At 39.5% G+C, this 21,133-nt stretch overlaps 1 protein-coding gene across 6 annotated transcripts in view; it reads left to right on the top strand.

The window, feature by feature from the left end:
• The window catches only part of LRRC4C (leucine rich repeat containing 4C), a 614,900-nt gene that overhangs the window by 520,416 nt on the left and 73,351 nt on the right, over window positions 1-21,133 (top strand). The window lies entirely within an intron of this gene.

The following is a 21,133-nucleotide window of genomic DNA, read 5'->3' on the forward strand; positions in this document are numbered from 1 at the left end:
GTCTTTATGTGGAAACGTATTTGCATATGCTAATAAACTTCTCTTGCTGAAGACCCAAAATACAAGTCTACTTCCATTGCCATTGCTTTTCTTTTGCACTGGATTTATTATGGTTGTTGCTGCTGCTGTTAATCAATGACTACTTAGAAAGGCATTGCTAGGCTAGGCTTCATTGTAAGGAGAAGAAACAGACAGACAGATAGGGGGAAAGGGATGGTCCCTGACCCTGGGACACTGAAGTACGGACTCAATTAGTTAATTGAGTTAAAGCGCCCACCACACATTCTATACATGAAAGTTAACACCATGAACTCTGAACAATTGTGCAGCTTATCTCCTAAGCCCCAGAAAGCAGACTAACCTCTTTGAATTTGCTCAGCAGCGCTGTAGCTGAGCTCTTATATAAGCCAAAACCAGCTGGGACAACTGCAGAATGGCAAGACTTAAATTTCAAACCATCAGAAAACCTATAGTTATGGGAAAGATGCAGGGGCGGGGGAAAAACCCCACCAGTCACGGTTTGCTCACAGATGAAACTCAGAGCGGTTTCATCAATAAAGCATCTGCCACCAATCGTACTGAACAGATGGCAGCAGAGGGAGGGGAGAAGGTCCATACACCTGTATAGATGAAGGTTTCCTCATTATTTACATGTGATATTAGCTGCATCCTTTGTGGGGATTACGTTATGTGTTTACAGTATTGATTTCCTTGCTCTTAGCAGCCGTAGGTTAATGTTTTCCTGAACCAACCTCTAGTGTAGAACAGGTCTGGCAAATGTGCTGAGTCCATCAGGAATTTTTAATGGGGGGAAATGCACAATCCTAACAGCAGGAAGAGAAATGGGGAGCTGTTATGATCCACTACTGTGGTAACCTCCCTGTATGGAAAAAGGCTGTATAATAATAATAAAATGATGTCATTGTCACTGTACATCTTAGTTTGAATTTAAATGTGAATGAATGTCGCTTTGATCATGGTTCCCCTCCCCAAACATATATTCCACATTTCAGTTTCTATGCATTGCATGGTGTTCAGAGCAGGAATACTTCAGGAGAGTATAGAGAGTACAGTGTTTACTTCATAGATGTTCATTGTGTATCTGAAAGGAGTTTCTAACTCCTTTAATCAAGGGTAGGATAATTGGCAGTACCCTTGTATATACAGAGCTACTGCCATTCTGAGTCTCAAAATTCTAGATTTCTCCCCAAAACCTCATTCTGTTCTGTGAACTGCCTTGAGACCTTTGGTTATAGGGTGATATATAAATTCTAATAATGATAATGATAATGATAATAAATAAATAAATAAGTAAGTAAATAAATAAATAAATAAATAAATAAGTAAATAAGTAAATATTTTCTCCATGTGAGAAAACTGAGAAACAAGAGAGGAGGAAGGAATAGCAGATCTCTTTCCCACTGCTGCTATGAGTGCTACTGTGGCTGCAGTGGAGAGCAGGAGAAGGGGAAGACAGTACCTGAATTCTCCTTTCCCTGTTTTGGGGGCAACAGCAGCAGTAAAAGGAAACACCCTCTTGTTTGGGGCTTTCCACAGGCTTGATCCAAAAGATGCAGCTGGTTACATATTGCTGTGGCCTGGTTGTTGAGTGGAGCACCTGAACACACAAACATTGCACTTAAGCTGAGGCAACTGCATTGCCTTATGGTCAGTCATCAAGCCATACTCAAGGTCTTCATAACCTAAAGTCATGAGAAATTTGAGACTGGGTTACCTGAAAGATCACCTGCCCCTGTGTAGATCTGTAAGCTCACATAGATAATCTGTGGAAATTCTACTTGTGGCTCAGTACCCTACAGAAAATCATAGGTCAGTGACCCCAAAACTGGTATTTTCTGCTGTTGACCTCATACTGTGGAATGCCGTTCCCTCTGTCATGCATCAAGCACCAATTGTCATTTACTTCAAATGTCTTGGGAAGACTTATCTTTTTGCCCAGGCTTTCCCTGACCCCATAAGATCAGCCTTGTTTCATGCATCTTAATTTCAGCTATTGTATCAGCTATTATTCTAATTTGACTCTTGCTTTCTTCCATTTTATTTTAAATATCTGGCTTGGTACTAACCCCATTTTCTACATTATGCAATGAAGCACATTAATAACCATATGTGGTAAAAACAAAACAACTAAACCTGTTCATGCATGCTTAGCTTTCAATTTATTCAGCAGCATTATCCCAGATTGATCATAAAGCTCACCTCTCTCACGTGTGAATTGGGTAATATATTATCATATGCATGTACATACAGTGGGGAAAGCCTCCCTGTTCCTTTGTTCTTCAGAATGAATACTAATCTATTGTGGAAAGTTGAGATAAACAAGAAATGATTTTCTAGTTAGTTGCTTCATTATGACTAACGCACACTGTTAGCCTTAATATGAAGTACTAAGTAGGATTTGGACCATTGAATTAAATACTGTACAGCCACATAATGCAGCCAGCGCATCCTGCCAATGCACACCAAAGCAAGAGATCACTCACATTTCTCTAATTCAGAATCTTCGATGAACCATAATTCCCCAACTCCCAGCTTTCATTAAAAAGGAGTGTTTCTACCATTTGTAGAACCTAAGATATGAGGCCAAATTCCTTTTTGTGTGTGTGATAAACTAGCCTACTCCCACCTTTCAGTGGTTTTGAACCAACGAATGAAGCCATAGCAGTGACTAACATTTAGGAAAGCAGAGCTAACCAATTAGACAAAGAGAAAGCTCAAGTGGAACTTCCATTATCTAGACTCTTGGCTTATTGCTAATCCTTTTCTTCTAGTCTTTCCTAGTGGAGAAGTGATTGCTGCCCCATTGAAACCAAAGCAGGTATCCAGCATTTTAGTGTAGCAGTGATTGAGGAATAGTGTGTCAACTCAACAACAGGTAGTAGCAAAGGTAGGGGCTTGTGATCTTTTAAACTTGGGATTAGAAACAAAAACAAAGGTTTTCTTCTGAGTTTGTAAATCTTTTGAAAATTATTCTCTTAATGCCAATGCAAATAAAGCTCATCATTATCGCATCCATACTGCAGGGGGCAGGATTGTGGCTAAACAACTGTGGATCATAGAAGCCCTGCAAAATAACATAGTGTTGTTATACCCATTTTGGTGAAGGGAAATGGAAAGTAATATATGACAACGCTGAAGTCCAGTACTGTTAACCTGGCTTTTGGGGGGATGAGGGATGCATTGAGGAAGGCACTGTAAAATTGCTTCTAGAAGTAATGAAATTAATTAAGGACTGGATGAAGTGAAAGGAGCCAGGGAAAGGACTGAGAGTCTCCAAAGTGAGTGGAAAGGTGTTTTCTTGATGTAGCTCCACCAGTAAATGGACACTAGGTCTACCAATTTAGATCTGCCAGAGGGGTGACTCTGCAATACTTTTACACATAGTGTGCAGTGTGTGAGTGACTGTACAAGGTAGGGCACTCCTACCTTGTTACGTTATAAAACAACCTCCCTGAGGGAGACTAGTCAGTTTTCTTCGTTGCTGGAATACTGCCAGTGACTGAAAAAGCATTTCTAGTTTGGTTTTCAATTATATTTTTTAAATGGGTTTTGTTCTGTTTTTCTGGGTTTTATTATGAAATAGCTTGTTTCTTCCAGTATTTTATAGCCCTGGATTTGTATACTTAGCATTTGAATTGAGCATGTTAATTGTTTTCAATTAAATGTTGTAAGCTGCCTTGAGCATTTTGTATGAAAAAGCATCTGATACACAGAGCAAATCTTCTTCTTCTTCTTTGGTGATCACTCATAGCCAAGTAAGATTGTCTACCATGAACATGATCTTAACCACAGTGGGGACATAGGTTTGTGGGCGGGAATTGATCACAGTGAGGGTTTGCCAAGCGTGACTTCCTCTTAGCATATTTCTCCCTTTCGTCTTTTTTTTATTTTAAGAATAATTTTTTATTAACCTACCAATCACATCAAATCAAACCAAATTACATAAATTCCAAATTACACAGCCGAAATTTAAATTTTTGTTGGGGGTACCCATATTTCAAGTTCTGAAGGGGATCCAATCAGCTTCTTGCTTCTTACTGCTGTTTTAATGTCCACAGATCTAACCTTATGATGTTCACAGTACTATCCAGTCCTTTCTTCTTGTTTTTCCACATCTCTTGTTGTTATTTTCATATATTTTTCCTTTCTCTTTGTGACCTCTGATAGTCTCCACAAGCTGGTTAGACAGTTTGTAATCCTGCGTGGATATTATTATTTTTTATCCAGTAGCCATATCCAGACGTTTTCCATGTAACATCACTTCCATACATCAAAACAGTCTTAGTGTCATTAATCTTCACCAATCTGCCTCCTTTCTCAAAACCTCTGAGGAGATTCACCAGGAATGCAGTCTGAAAACAAGTCCGTTCCTTCTCTCGGCTATAAATCCTTTGGCAAGATGGCGACTCCGAATTAATTGCTGCGCCATTCCAAAAGCTCTTATTGCTTCTCGATCTCCATAAAGCATACTTTTGGTTAAAGTTTATCTCCACACAGACCTTGATCATCCTGCTTGGGTCAGTTCAACCGACGATTCTAATGAGGAGGGGTTCTTGTAAATCACATAGAAGGAAAGTAAAAAAGGTTCCCCCCCCCCATTCAGTCCCGTTGTCAACATACCCAGCCTTTGGTGTATCTTCATCGTAAAATAGTCCTGTTTCTCCAACCTGTTGTCTTATTTTGCAGAGGTCACTTAAATTAGCAGACTTCACTCCCCTTCTTCACTTGAAATATGTGCATTTGCTTCTTTTGTAATTAATTATTCCAAATTGCTGCCGCTAGTGCGCGATCAGAGACAGCGTCCAGGAGAGCCGAGGTCCACACAGGGGCATTCTGCCTAGGGCCCTCACCCCCTTCTTTTGAATTAGGGGGTGATTTATGGGCACAGCAGGCAAGGGCAGTGTTCCCCATTTCCTTGGGGCAACAAGGGAGGCTGCCTACTCCCATAACAGCCTCTTAATTACCCCATGTGGGTCAGAGAGATGGTATTGTCAGCCATCTTCCAATGCGCCCCCTAGTGGCCCCCCATTTCTCCCTTTCGTCTTGTGCTCAAACGTCTTCAAAATCCATGACACCTTTGGTAAAGGCTGTTCTCTGATTGGAGTGCTCACAGGCCAGTGTTTCCCATTTGTCAGTGTTTATACTATATTTTTTAATATTTGCCTTGAGAGAGTCTTTGAACCTCTTTTGTTGATCACCAGCATTACGCTTTCCATTTTTTAAAGTTCAGATTAGAGTAGTTGCTTTGGAAGACAATAATCAGGCATCCTCACAAATGACCAGTCCAACGAAGTTGATGTTGAAGAATCATTGCTTTGACACTGGCGATCTTTGCTTCTTCCAGGACACTGGCATTAGTTCTTCTGTCTTCCCAAGTGATGTGTAAGTCCAACTCACCATGACAAGGTGATGATCCAGTGAGTGAGACAGAGCAAATAAATAAACAGTGTCTCCACTTACGCTCCCAGTGGCAGGGCTCTCTGACATTTGGAGTTACAACTCTGGTTTCAAGATCACATAATGATCCTTTTAAGTGGACAGGAGTTCATGTAGTTATCAGGTTCTTACCCTGCTTTTCCATGTCTTCCATTCCCCCATATCTTATGATGATAGAGCAATAGCTGTGCTGTCCTGGTGCCCATCCTATAAATCAGGGGTTCTCAACCTGGTCCCTACCGCCCACTAGTGGGCATTTCAGGATTCTAGGGGGGCAGTAGGGGGTTCTACAGCACAAGCTGAATCCTCCTTCTATTGAGCACTGGTGGGCGGTAAGAAATGTTACCATCAAGAAAGATCCATTAGTGGGCAGTAGGTATAAAAAGGTTGACTATCCCTGCTATAAATAAAGACTGGACAAAGTTATATAGAGAAAAATGCATGAAAAAGAGTGTGGAAACAAAGAGACACTCGGATTGTGTACTTTCCCCACACTCAATATATATATATATATATTTGCCATGTGCCATCTTCCTAGTTTCCCCCCAGGTCAGTGAAGCAAGAGAAATTCCTCTCATTTCAATTTGCCTCTACCACTGTGTTCCCCCTCCCTTCAAAAAAACAAAACAACAAACCACAAACCTATTGAAAAACCTGTGCCTTTTGTTGCGTAGACAGAGTGAAAACTGGTCTCTGAATATCATTTCTCTCCACTCTGCATGATGCAAGATCTGCCGGTGAGTCAGTGATGCGGCACAATCTCTCCCCCTCTCTCCTCCAATGCCAACTACTCAGAAACTGCACGACTACTTGAAAGCGTTAGTGAAGTAGAGCACAGGATATTTCCCAAGACAATGAAAAGATTTCTTCAGGAGCTATCTGTTCAAACAGAGAGTTTGACAAAAGACCCATGTCCATTTCCACAAGGGACCGTGATTTGTAGATAAGGAATTCAAAGCCCAAGCACACTCCTAATATGGGTGCCAAAGGCTGGAGGGGGTGTGTGAGATGTGGTTCTAATCCCAAGTAAATAGAAGATGCCCAGCACTTCTTTTATTGGCCAAGCACAATCTGATTGTATTTATTTTATTACAAAAAGAGGACATTGGGATGTCCAGTTAAGAGATGAAAAACAAGCCTTTTTCCTTTTCTTTGAAAAAAATAATAATCTCTGTTATAGACTTTCACAAAGAAAAAGAAGTGGAGGGGGGGGGGGAATGAAATCCCTCTAGAATAAATATAGACTATGAAAGCACTGTTGAGGTTGCTAAGCAGCAGTGGCCAGAGGAACAGAAAGCAAGTGAGGCTTTGAAACAGAACCAGTGACTTGTGGGTTAACTGGAGTCATTGCTTACTCTGTTGTCTTTTGTTGCTAGTAATAGATGGAGGATGCAGCTTTCTTCAGCTGGTTGGGAGGGTATTTTAGGCAATTAACATTGAAAGGCAGGTTTTTGTACCTCTCTTCTTGTTCAACACAGAGGAATCTGATCTTATAAATATGATAGTTTACTTTTCCCATTGATGTGTGTTTTGGCTTTGTTATTTTACACCTGTCAACTGAACAGCATTAACTGCCGACATACCATAATGTACCTTTGCACTTTGGGGTAGAATCCTTTAATGAAATAATTATTTTTTTCCTGGTTGATTGGGAACACCTTTGTCATAGGGAAAATCAGCTGCTTACCAGCCCTTGCACACATTCCAGTCCCCAGATCTCGCCTGGGCAAATGAAGCCTAGTCGTTTTCTTGCCTGCTGAATGTTGGTGCCATGGAACACAATCCAAAAGATAAGAATTGTTCATTTGACCTTCCCTGTTGTAATAAAATGTATACATTGTCATCAGTAAGGTTGAGCCTCCAAATTTGCAGTTCAGTCTCTGAAAACTCTAGGGATCCTGTATGGTTTCCCTGGCCCCTTAAGTACTCTGTTCTTGGATACATTTGCTATTTGTATTGTGATGTTATAATGAGGGCTGTCTAGCACATTTTCAAGATGAGTACAGCCCAAACACACCTTATAAAAATGTTCCTGTCTGAAAAAAATAAGTGGAAAACAACCCAAGAAGCCTTGAAGACCACCAGTATATCACCATCCAAGTATCTTGTGGCTTTTGAAAGAGGACATGATAGAGATTTGTAAAATTAGTCAAAGAGTACTGAAAGTAGCATAATATTCGCATAATATTAGAACACAGTCTTCCAATGAAGGTCAATTCAGGACTGATGAAAGGAAGTATTTCTTCACACCAGAACATAGTTAAATTATGGGATTCAGCATCACAAGATGTAGTGATGGCCACCAGCTTGGACAGCTTTAAAAGGGGATTAGAGAAATTAATGAGAAATAAGGCTATCAGTGGTTACTAGGCAGCAGGCCTCTGAATATCAGTTGCTGGAGAACATGAGTGGGAGAGAGATACTGCACTCAAGTCCAGCCTGAAGCCTACCCATAGGCATCTGGTTGGTCACTGGGAACAGAATGCCAGACTAGATGGATCTTTAGAATGGTCCAACCATAATTTGTAAATGTTATTTAAAGTACTGTGGGGATGGAGGGTGTGGGAGAGGTACAAAGATTTAATAGAACAACAAACACCCTGGTGGCTATCACCAATCGAAGCTTCGTTATTCAAAGTGGCTGGGAAAAGGGGGAAGTGGCCTACATACAGAGATTTACTGAGAGCCCAAGAAGGGAAATGGAAATTAAAAGATTATGGAGAAATTAAAGACCATTTTCAGAGTTGGCTACATAATAGACAATTATATGATATGTACAAGGAAGATAATAAAAAAGGGTTTAGCTACATGACCTCCAGATTTCAAAAGGAGGTTATAGAAGAAGAAGTGAAGCTGCTGAAGAAAGCATATACTGTAGTATTCTTCTAGAATGGGAAATAAAAGATGAGGAGGTCAAATCAGTTATGATCAAATGGGCACAAGATATAGGACATATACAATTTGAGGATTGGGAAAAGTTGTGGAAGGTGGATTTGAAATTTACAGATTGTTCTCTTGAAAGAAAATTCTATGAAAATGATGTATAGATGGTATATTACACCAGTACAAATGGCAAAAATGTACAAAACCGGGTCAAATATATGTTGGAAATGTAAAGAAGAAGAAGGTACTTTGTATCATATGTAGTGGGAATGTAGAGAAGTTAAAAAATTTGGGGAGATGATATATAATGAATTGGAAAAAATGTTTAAAATGACATTTGTAAAGAAGCCAGAAGCATTTTTGCTAGGGATTTTACGATGAGACCTGCCAAGAAAAACAAAGAATTTATTTATGTATGCAACAACAGCTGCAGAAGTCTTGTTAGCACAAGGATGGAAGAATGAGGAAACCCCAACAAAAGAACAAGGGGAAGAAAAACTGATGAGTTATGCGGAGTTGGCAAAGTTGACATATAAATTATGTGAGAAGGACAACCGTGACTTCAAGGAAGAATGGGAACTTTTTACAAACTATCTAAAAAACAAAACAAAATGATTTGGACGCCTTGGCAGGTTTTGAATAAACATCCACAAATTTGTTAGTAGATATATGACAGAAAAGGCAATGTACAATTTCTAACATGCAGAGAATAAAATGCACAAACAAATCAGAGAGGGGAGCTGAGGGAAGTCCTTAGGGGGTGGGAGAGGGAGGGAAGGGGGGGAGGGGGGGAATGTAATGGGTTATTTTGATTGATAATTTGTTTTGTTAAAATTGTTTAATAAAAATATTAAATAAATAAATAAATAAATAAATAAATAAATAAATAAATAAGGGAAGAACACCTTTCACTTGAAGCTAGGTAATATTCAGCTCTTCCTAGCACTAATTTCAGTGGGACTTACTCCCATGTAGGTGCATATAGCAGGAGTGGCCAACCCAGTACCTTACACAGGCTGCTGCACTCAGGCTCCCAGTCAACACTATGCTAGCTACCCCAGCATACAGAATATCAATTTTAGACAAAATTATTTCTCAGGGTGCTTTTGGAAACATTTGACAAACTGGCTTGCCTTCTTCATATTTCATTAATGTGACTTTTAATACCTGCTAAGAGAGAAGCTTTACAGGCTGTGTGAGAAGGAGAGGAAAGGAAAGCTACTATCAAGATGGTGGTGGTGGTGGGGACCCTAAAGTAGAATATTAGAAGAGAAAGTTACTGTAAGTTTGTTTTTTGTTGGGGTTTTTTTTGCCTTCCATGGTTAGAAGTACAAAAAGCAGAGGATAAAATATGTTATCACAGAAAATAGGAGCCTTTGATTCTCTCTCACCTCCGTTCCCACAGCCTGCTAAGAGACCCAGGAAGATAGTTATATCTATTTCCCCACCCAAAGTGAAAAGTGGAACAAAAATGCTGAACTTCATACAAATGATGATGGGGTGCAAATTGGCTGCAGCAACTCAGGAAAGAGAGCTTGAAGTCACTTTAGGATATCAGCTCAGTGTGTGGCATCAGGGGGGGAAAGGCGACTTTATTAGGAGAAGGACTGATTTTTTTATTATTTTTTTAAAGGAAGTAAGTTAATACTCCCATATAAATCTAGGACCACTTTAGAATACTGTGTGCAGTTCTTGCAGCTCAATTTCTTATTTTGTTTTGTTAAAGATACTGTAGATTTGGACAAAGAAAATGCATTAATTTATGGAACTCATTGCCACAAGCTGTGATCATAGTTGTTTGCTTTGAAATGTCTATTAACGGCTGCTAACTGCACTAGCTAAAAGTGAATCCTTCCTGTTCTGAGGAAGTGTACCTCGTACATATTACCAGATCCTAGAGACTAGAGCAGGAAATGTCTGCCTCCCTTGTTTCATACCTGTGTGACTTTCTTTGATCTCTGCTTACTGTAGAGTGCCAGCTGGCCTCTTGATCTGATGCAGCAAGGCAGTTCTTATCCCAGCAATAGCAACCTGCCTGTTAATTTGAAAAGTATGTATCACACTGTATTTCATGCAATGAGAAGGAGCATAAAAGATGCATGCAAACTGTCTGGGATGATGGAATCGAATGGCTCAAGCTACACGTCACGTGAGAAGGCATAGGACTGCGATGGGGAATCTGAGGCCCTGCAGGTGTTGTTGGACTTCAGTTCCTAAAGCCAGTGTAGCCAATTGAAAGGAACAATGGGAGTTGTAGTCCAGTAACATCTGGGTGGAAACCTCCCCCACCCCCATGTCCTAGGATATGGCTGATGCTTCAGCAAAACTCTTTCCTGTACCAGTAAGTCAACAGTGTGCAGGAGGAGGAGTGGAGGGTGGCTAGCTGAAATGCTTGCATAGATAGAAGGACTGGAAGTGTGAGATGTTGAATCCCACCCTATATATTCAGTGTGATTTTCAGCAAGTCAGTTACTGCCTGCCCTCCTGGAGCTGTCATCATCACCTCATAATGAATAGCTGGGACTCCCAGTTGTAGTTAAAGCTGGAGGAGAGATAATTACAGTGCCGTGGCATTTCTCCAAGACTGCATGTGGCAGAAGGATCAAGGACTATCCGCCTCTACTGTGTCTGTGGACTAGTATGGCTTGTAGCTCTTTGTTTCATTCTCCCTTTAGTGTGCATTTTCTTTGATATTTTGAATGTTTGGGGGCTTATTTATTTTTTATGTCCTCCATTTTGAGAACGCCTTTGAGTTGAGAGGTCTGAGCAGTTGTCAGTGAAAAGGCCCAGTGTTCAGTCCTATGTTTTAATGGTGAGGTGCTCAAAGCAAGGCCTCCATTTACAAGCATTTGATAGGGAGAAAATATATGTCATCATCTTGAATCATCATCACCATTATCATTTGTTACATTTGTAGACTCCCCCACCCTTCTATAAAAGTTCTCAGAGCAGTGAGAACTTGGCAATGAAAAAACATGAAAACAACAGTATCTTCTTCAACCAAGCCTCCTGCTGATTAATATTCTATGACCCTTAAATGTGCTTGTGGGGGTATTGTTTTTAACTATTTATTTTGTGCTTTTATCCTGTACTTTTATCTTGTGAATTGCCCTGTATATAAATCTAATAAAAAAATAAGAATAACCAGTGGCAGCAGAATGCATAGACACAAAACAACAAACAAAAGCACTGTCAGCACAACAGGTCAAATGGAACAGATGTATTTTCAGTAGGGGACAAAGGATGCCAGCAAGTAGAATAAACATACCTCCAACTGGGGGAAATTTCATCATTGGGGAGCTATGAACCCTTTCTGGGCCTCCAACATTTCTTCATGGCTAGAAATGGCTTCTTCGTGGCCCAACTCCATCTTGCCACATTTGGAAAAAAAATGTCAGGCTGTCTTCATGTAAAAACAGGCCATAAAGTCCCCTGCTATTTCAATGAGCGCTAAGGATTGCAGTCTTAATTTTATTTGATAAATTTCATTTTAAAGTTCATTTCTGTGCTGTTCTTTGTATTAGGAAGCAGGGCTGGAAACTGTTGTATGCTAACAATACACACTTTATTGTGCTTTAATACAAGTACGGGTCATTTTACTTAACCTTCCAGCTTGTTCTCTCCCACACACTCTCTTTGTGCCCAGATTGGTGCCCAGAAAGAAGTGAATGCTGACGTAGGTTTCAAAGTACGGGAATAAAACATTCTTTGTGGCTTCAGCTAAGAGTCTGACTGCTACATTCTGAACCAGTTGCAGTTTCCAGATGAGCCTACCATGCAGCCTTACATCAAACTCATTGCAGGAACCTAACCTTGACATTTTTGTAGGATAGTTAATGGTGACTAGGTTGTGCGTGCCTAAAGGATGACTTGGTTAGCACACTACCAGAGGTTTTTCTATATCAAATAATATGGGAGACAAGACAGAAGCATGCAGCTCCCCATGAGGAAAGGAGCAGAAATGCCTAAGACCATCACTTGAATCATCTCATCAGGTTGACTGAGCCATCTCAAAGTGGTGTCCCCAGTTACCAACCCTGGCAGGAGATCCAAAATAATACCATGCTTTATGGGCGTGAAAAACCATACAGGGTGATTCAAACAATAGTTGGCCCGAGGCAGGTTCATTCCCCAAAGCAGGCTAAAAGCTTAACTGGAAGAGTTCCAGATCATCAGCGTCATCCAAGAATCCCTGGTGTTGCGCTGCCATGGTACACTTAAGGACCTTGCTTACAAATGAGTGTTGATAATTATGTAACATGTCGGGATTAGAGAACGTTTTCAGAAGCAGTCTTACAACTGCAATTCCTAAGCCACCTGGAGACTATTTCTTCTCTTAAATAGGCAGACATACTGGGTGGGACTGGTGGGAGTTGTGGTCAACAGAGGTAGGGGAAGGCTCTTTGAGCCAGGGATGACATGAATAAAGCATGCAAGGGAGTTGCCACAGTGCTATAACTTAAAAGTCTTCAGCCAAGCCACTGTCACTGTTTGCTAGAAACCCCTTCAGAACCATCAGTTTCTGGGGGTGAACCAAACCAGTTGTCCAACACCCAAGTAGAGGCTTATTGACATTCTGATTCTAAAACTCGCAAGCTAGTGAGTTGCCTAGAATTTGGCAAGGAGGTTGTTAGCATATCACCCATTTAGTCATCAGTATCATTCTACTCAACAGAAAACACCAAATGAGGACTATGACCTACCACATTGCATTGGATCTAAAACAGAGTTCTTCAACCTTGGGTACCAGAGGTTGTTGGACTGCAAGTCCCATCTTGTTTCATGGTCAGGAATGATGGAAGTTGCAGTCCAACAACATATGGAGACCCAAGGTTGAAGCAGACTGGATTGAAACAGCCTGGCACAACCCCCAGGTTGACATGGCAACAGCAGCAACTTATGAGGCAATTCACTGGTGAACTAACAGCTTCTGCCACTAAATCGGGGACTCGATTTCTCATTGCAAATCTATGTTCATGAGCTTGCTTTCAAGTATGGATTACTGGATGAGGACATTAGTGCAGAAACAGAGCTTTATTATGCACATTGTAGTTCTCTGTATTTTCTAACATGCCCCACACGTGAGATTCACTCAGCCCTGTTAAATTCAAGATGGGAAACTACAGTTGGATAGATTTTTGTTGCTTCAATCCCAAAATAACCTCTTTTCTACCTCAATCCTTTATTATAGGTAACCATGCTATGATTGATTTCTTAAAAACAAATTAAACATACATGGAAGCAACTCCTAAAATGAATACCTTGTGTAACTTTTTGAAATAAATGATATATTTAAATGTCCTGTTTATTTATTAGGGGAAAATATATTATAGGATGCATCCCTTCTGTTTGTTAACTAGTTTGTGTTCATTTGGAAATGCATAGATTGGTGTCTTGATTTAATTCAGTGTATTGCTTTCTGTATTTTTCATCACAAGCCTATCTAAGCACACATAGATTAAATATGCATTAAATATTTACTATCTAAGAAAATCCTTAAAATAAAATATATCAAAGCAGAATAATAATCTCCTATGTCATCCAGGGACACTGAAATTTTATTGATCTACAAAATTAAATGAACACCCCAACCTTAAGTATACAGCTTGAAAGAAAATGGGATGGAAATAACCGTGATCTACTTTCAAGTGGGCTAAATATAATAATTAGCATAAGCAATGAAGTAGAGAGCTGGTACTGACATAACATTTTGATGGATTTTCTCCTTGGTTTTCTGTGTGTCTGAAGCAGGGACACACAGCTGATTGCAGCAGCCACTTCCGTGACTAGAACAAAGGCATCTTGACATTTTTCTAGTCACAGAAAAAGGCAAGTAATACAGATTTGTCTGCATCACCCTAGGAGGTGGGGAGCATGTTGACTGTGATGATACTCCCCAAAAACAACAACGTGCTATTGACCAAGTGAAAAAACAAAACAAATGTTTTTTAAAAATTCTTTCTAGAGAAATAATATGAAAAAACAAACGAACGATAGAGTACAAATAAGTAGAATGGAAAGTTCACCATTTTAAAAAGTCAACTGCTCACTCATTCTTCTGCTACATGTTGCAACAGAGTACCTCAACTATTCGGAAAAAAGTTATACCAGTGGTAGACAACATGGTGCCCTCCAGATGTTACTGGACTACAACTCCCATCATCTCCCAACAATGTCTAGAGTTAAAGGAGTTGCCCAACAACATCTGGAGAGCAGAATCTTGGCTGCCCCTGCCTTATACCAGGTCGAAAACAATATTAAATTCAATTGTCATGTTTCAATATACAGTGGTACCTCGGCTTACATACGCTTCAGGTTACATACGCTTCAGGTTACAGACTCCGCTAACCCAGAAATAGTGCTTTGGGTTAAGAACTTTGCTTCAGGATAAGAACAGAAATCCTGCTCTGGCAGCGCGGCAGCAGCAGGAGGCCCCATTAGCTAAAGTGGTGCTTCAGCTTAAGAACAGTTTCAGGTTAAGTACAGACCTCTAGAATGAATTAAGTACTTAACCCGAGGTACCACTGTAACGGTTTAAGGCTGCAATCCAATACACAATGGAGCTCATGTTTGAGTAGGTGTGTATACGATTATGCAGATAGAGATATGAATATGAATACTACAGGCTGCTTATAATACATTCTATATTTGTGTTCTATGGAGTTCTATACAGTTATTCAGGCAGCCCAGATATATCCCAAACAGTAAATACCACAGATTAAAGACAGAAGCCTTATTTCTCTTTACATTTCTCACATTCTACTTCTAAGGCATTACAGAGCTTAATGTTAGCATGAAATAAAATGGAACTTTTGAGAGGGAAAAAGCTTGCAACAACTCAGAGCTGTTTTATTCTTTATGGAATTCCCCTACGGAGAACTCGTGAAAAACCTCTCCTATTTCCTGAGCCAATATTCATCAGATTGCTTGGAACATTTTGTAGATTCTTTCTTTCTTTCTTTCTTTCTTTCTTTCTTTCTTTCTTTCTTTCTTTCTTTCTTTCTTCTAAAATTATACAGTACCAAATGGACTTTTAAAACATATGTGCTTCAAACTGTCCTGTTTAAAATGTTTTGAGCTGGGTTTTTAAACTGCTGCTGTTTTTCGTTACTTTATTGTGTGTGTTTTTGTTTTGTTTTGTTTTTTAAAGGTTTTAATGATCTTTTGTAGACTGCCTCAGGAGGGCTTTGCCCTGAAAGGCAGCAGCACATAAGCAGTTTAAATAAATAAATAACCAACTTTCTGAAACATTTTACATCAATTGAAACATCTGAACTGCCATCAGTATATCAAATCCAGTTGGAATAGGTTTAGAATTTAAGGAGAAATAACCTCTGGCTGACTTTTGATGATACCCTGGGACTAGTCGTATAACAGATATTGATCCAAAAGTTCAAAATATGACTATTTAAGGACAATCAAGAGTAGAATAAGCACATACATACACCACACAGATCCAGGTACATTCTTGATTTCTGGCAACTGAAAATATTCAAACCAACCTAACATCAAAAAGCAAGTACAGTCCAGAAGATTCATCTCCTGAAAGACAGAAGTGCATCGCCTTGGAAATAAAACTTATTGCACAGACTAGGCATAGTGGGTGGTTTTTTGTTTGTTTGTTTGTTTGTTTAGGATAGAGTAAAAGACCAGACAAACTGAGCTCTATGACTGTGAATCTAACTGCAGGGATTGTGGTGGTGCTGTACCAGTTCTTTATGATCAAATAGGCAAGACCACCAGGGCTATAGGTGAGAAAAATGGCATATCTGGTTAGACCCTTAGGGTATATCAGTACTATGTACAGTTTGCATCAGTGCTATGCCGAGAGTACAAATTACCACCAGTAGAACTGGTGGGATTCACCTAATGAACCCAGTCAGTAGAAGCTCTTCACAAGAGTTTTCACTTGCACAATGAAGCTTTACCCCCCTCTCCCCACACCCCTGAAATTGGCTCGGGGTGGGTGGGAGACCCCTACAACAGTTGAGGAGCAGAGGGGGAATTTTTCCATCTGGCAAGCTGATATGCTTGTGCAGGTAGAACATTTGTACTAGTTCACGGTTGAATTCCACCCTAAGAATCTTGTGTGGAAACAGTGACTTTATTTGATTTGTCTACAAAGCTCAGACATTTTATACAAAATGTTCCAAAAACAAAACAGTGGTTGTACTATTTTGTTATCATGTAATCCAGAAAAGTAGGGCAGCTTTTGAATATACCAGAGGGGGAAAAAATCTTTTGTGGCAGTTATTATGTGGACACATTGGAAATGCTTGTTTGCACGTTGTTTTAAATAAGGATAAATTTGATGCTGCTTAGATCAATGAGGTAATAGCTCTTGTCAGCCATATAGAAGATATATGATGCTGTGAAGCTTGTCCCTAAACCTCTGCCAATACATTATGACCTAAAACTTTCCCTCCTATTGTGTATATAAGATTCTAAGCAAACAGTGCTATTAACACTAATTGAATGATTGGATATGTGATGTTGGCAGGAATCCACAAGCAACTGTGCTGAGACCCCAGATTCATTTTATTTGCTGATCTTTATTAAGCCATAAAATGGGCCAAATCTCCAGAGCTGAAAAGGTTTAAACTGTACATTTAGAGCAGGCAGAACAATTTTGAGCTCGGCTGGCTTCTTGTAAATGAGATTTCTGACACAGATCACAGTGGACAGAAGTATCCCTATAAAAAGTGGGTTTAAAAAAGAAAAGTGGGGGGTGGAGGTGGAGAAGCCAGATGACCCTGAACTCTGTTAGCAATAATGAATGCAAAGTACATGAAAGCTGTGCTCTCCTTCAAGGTCACAAAGTGAAAACACCAATTACTTATTTAAATCTTGTTGCTAATGAGTACGATTAGAGTGCTTTTTTTAACAGGGGAAAATGATTGGGGCTCATATGCATGTTAAGAGAAAAATCTCTTGTTTAGCTATCTCTTCTTTTTTAAAGTATAAATGATTTGCAGAATGCTGCCAAAGTACTCAGTTGCAATTAACCTTATAAACTCATGTTTCTGTAGAGATATGTTATGTTCCCAGAAATACAATTGCTTGACATACAAGGGAGAGGATGTTTATGGGCATTTCCCCTGTTTTCTTTGAATGGGTTTTGGGAAATTTTCATTTTTCAGATACTTTGGAGTCAGATAGGCAAACACTCCCAGGGCACTGTGATGCTGTTTGTCTGTTAAGCGTGAGCTGTATTAACTTTGTTGGGACTGATATATCCCTAATGCATTGATAGACTAATGAATTAGTTGGAATCACATGCAGCAGTGTGGCTGGGAAGTAAAGTGTTTGGCACAAAGACTCTCACCTGACTTTAGTGGGTGGGTGTTTTTAGCGAAGCTAATTTTACCTATGCTAATTTCATACCAGTAAAGATTCTGTCTCTGTTGACTACTTTGTAGCATCATTAATTGTTTTCCCAGCACCACTATCCCACTTTTGGTCTTGCTAGCGTTTAGCTTTTGCTGGGTCAGGATTGCTCTGACACAATGATATTGTTGTGCATGACTTTATGAACATTTACTATCAATTTGGTTGTGATCCCATAGCTCTGTCCAGCAGGCGTATCTCAGGCTAGCATCGCATTGATTTTTCTCAAACTAGCTGACAAGCAGCCTAATACAAAATGCCAAAAGAAAAGAACTGCACACATATATATTTAGTAGTGTGTGTGTGTGTATTGAACTCCCATCCTCTAGAACTCTATATAATCTATGCAGATGTTGTGTAAATCATTCATCCAAAGTTGAAGTATGCTACTGAATAAAGTACTTATTGTACAGTAGTACTGGACAAAATGAATGCTGAAGTTGCAATCATTGTACCAGGATTTTGGCGTGGTGGCTGGTTTGGGGTGTCTAGAAATGGGGTCAGTTTTTTGTTTTTTCAAATTATTCTCCCCCCCCCCTTTTTTGATTTTGGTTGATTGATTAATTTATCCAGGGTAAATATGCTAGTCATGGTGGTTTACAGCATATATATATATATATATATATATATATATATATATATATACACACACACACACAATGTAATTAGAGCACCACAAAACAAAACAAAACAGACTCTCAGCAGCTAAAAAATAATAAAAATCTAGTCTTTTAATCCAAAAATAAAAGCAGGAGTGGATAAGATGTTACGGAAAGGGACAATCCCTAAGGTATTCTGGACCTAAGCCATTTAGGACTTTAAAGCCATTTACAGCCTGATGCTGCCACAGTCAGATTCTGACAAATGCAGGACATTCTCCAATTTTAGTACAGTACAGCATTTAAAATCAAACGATGCTTATAGTCCTCGTAGCAATATTGCTAATACTGGTTTTGCTGGTGTCTGGCAAATGGACACATGAGCTTTTAGCCTAATAAAATTATATATCATACTCTTTCTGCATGATTCTGATTTTGACATCGTTCTAAGGATATATCGTTCAAAAGTTAATTGGAATCTTTCATAGTTATGTGAGTTCTTTATAAAAAAGCAATATAGTATAATGCCTGTGCTGAAATCAGCAAGAGCATGCATTCATAACATGTTCATTTTATAAGCTTGCCTCTTTTCCTAGATTACTTGAAACTGACTTTCCCATGCATGAAACAGGCATTACATCTGTCTATATGTGGATCTTTCCAAAGTTATATATAGAGGTGACTCGGGGAGAGGCTTATGCCTGTACCAGTAGCTGCTTAATAACTTAGGAGGCAGGATGATGGCACTGTCTTGTCTAGTTACCTTCACTTCCCAATCCCCATATGAAGGCAAAGTGAAAAGAATGACACAAGATAATTAAGCATTTCAGTTTTCAAATGCTCTTTACTAGAAAAGCTAATTGCTTATTTCATAACCTTCAGTCCACCTCCCCCACCCGCCAAATGCCATTCACATATGGTCTTCTCCATAAGCTCATTTTCTATTTAAACGTGATCTTATTTATGAAAGTTAAAAGGAGAATTGATTAACCTTCTGTTGGCTTTCTCTGCCATCTCTGAGGTTTATACCCTTGATCTCCTTTGAAATATTCTAATAGCTCCCCCTCCCCAACAGTTTAGATCTTGGGAACACCATCATATTTGTGTCCAATTAAAAAGCTATCCGAGAACAGAGAAACACTTTGCTTAGATTTTATTGGTTTTCAGCAAAGCATTACAGTATATATCTATATCTATCTATCTATCTATCTATCTATCTATCTATCTATCCATCCATCCATCCATAACTGCTGAGTGACCCCCATCATTTGACATTCCCCCATTTCTACTGAAAAAACTGCATTTTTGTATCTGAGACTGCTATCCTATTCATGTTTATATACCTTTTCCTTCACATAGTACTTAATATTCTACCTTCCCCATTCATTGTATACTCTTATCTCAGATCCTTCTAAGTCCGTCTCATAGAAATAGTCCACTACATTTTCTTACCTAGTGATTCCTTCTACATCTTGTTATTTTAAAGAGAAACTGAGCTATCTTTGGAGGGTTTTATCTTCAAAAAAGGAGAGCTTCCCTGTAAAACCACAGGGAGATTGTACAGTTCCTTTCTTGCTGATCCAAATGAAAGCTAGACAAGGATTAGTAGGTTCATGATTTTGGCCCCTACAAATATCACAAGCAAAATATTGGCAGTTGAGAAGAGGAGCTAAATGGGCTGGCAGAGGAGTTTGCACTTTTGCACTGGAAAGGGAAACCTCAGCAGACACATTGACCAGAGGGTCAAACCTTCAGGAAAAAGCCCCTGTCCCTCAAGAGTCTGAAATCTTGTCTCATGGTCTCATTACCATCCTAGGAGTTTATCTCAGTGAATACCTTACTTGGAAAATCAATACAACCCAGGTGGTTAAGAAAGCCCAACAAAAACTCCATCTCCTCAGAGTATTGCGAAAGAACGATGTCAATCAACATTTGATGATCTCCTTCTACCGGTCCACAATAGAAAGTGTCCTTTCATACTGCATCACAGTGTGGTACGCTGGTTTGACATCAACTGATAGGAAGTACCTACAGAGGGTGGTGTATACAGCACAAGATATTATGGGCTGTCCTGTGAATCCACTGGATGACATTGCAGAAGAACGTTGCCTCAGGAGAGTGAGGAAAATTATCAGGGATGATTCACACCCTGGCTGGCACTTTCTTGATCTCCTGCCCTCAGGCAGAAGATATACAAACATGATTGGTCCCATCAACAGGGTAAAGAACAGCTTCTATCTGTGGGCTGTTAGGCTGCTGAATGAAAAGATAACCACAGGGCAACTGACTTTTGGATTTGGTGGGTGTGCATCAGTAAACGAGGGGAATTAAGACTAAGAGAGCTGAGTGGGGGGTGCTCATGTAATCTCACTGTATACAAGTGACAATAAAGTATTTCAATTTAAATTCAGTTTAATGGTGGAGACAGAAGTTGTGCTTGCATTTCCTATGTGCACCACTTATATCCTCTTGTGAGTCCTTGCCCCTCTTCCAATGTACAGCACTAAATGAGTTGTGAAGGATGCTGCCATCTGAATCCATCCTTTATTTGCTGAATGCATCGTTAATTCCAAATGCACATCCCTTGCAGAATTAAGTGGTGCATGTGGTTCATTGGGAGACTCATCCTCCAGAAACTTGGTCTCTTCTTTTAAGTTTCATTTATTTCATTTCAGCTTTTTTCTGATTAACACCAAAGTTATGGTACCTCAGGAAGGAAAAACAAAAACAAAACAAGCTTGTTTGCTTGGCCATTTTTCAAGTCCTAACCCTTTTGAGTTTTGTTTTGTTTTGTTTTTAACTTAATT

This window comes from Podarcis liolepis, assembly GCF_965112155.1.
Source record: "Podarcis liolepis genome assembly, chromosome: 1".
In the NCBI taxonomy this organism is placed as follows: Eukaryota; Metazoa; Chordata; class Lepidosauria; order Squamata; family Lacertidae; genus Podarcis; species Podarcis liolepis.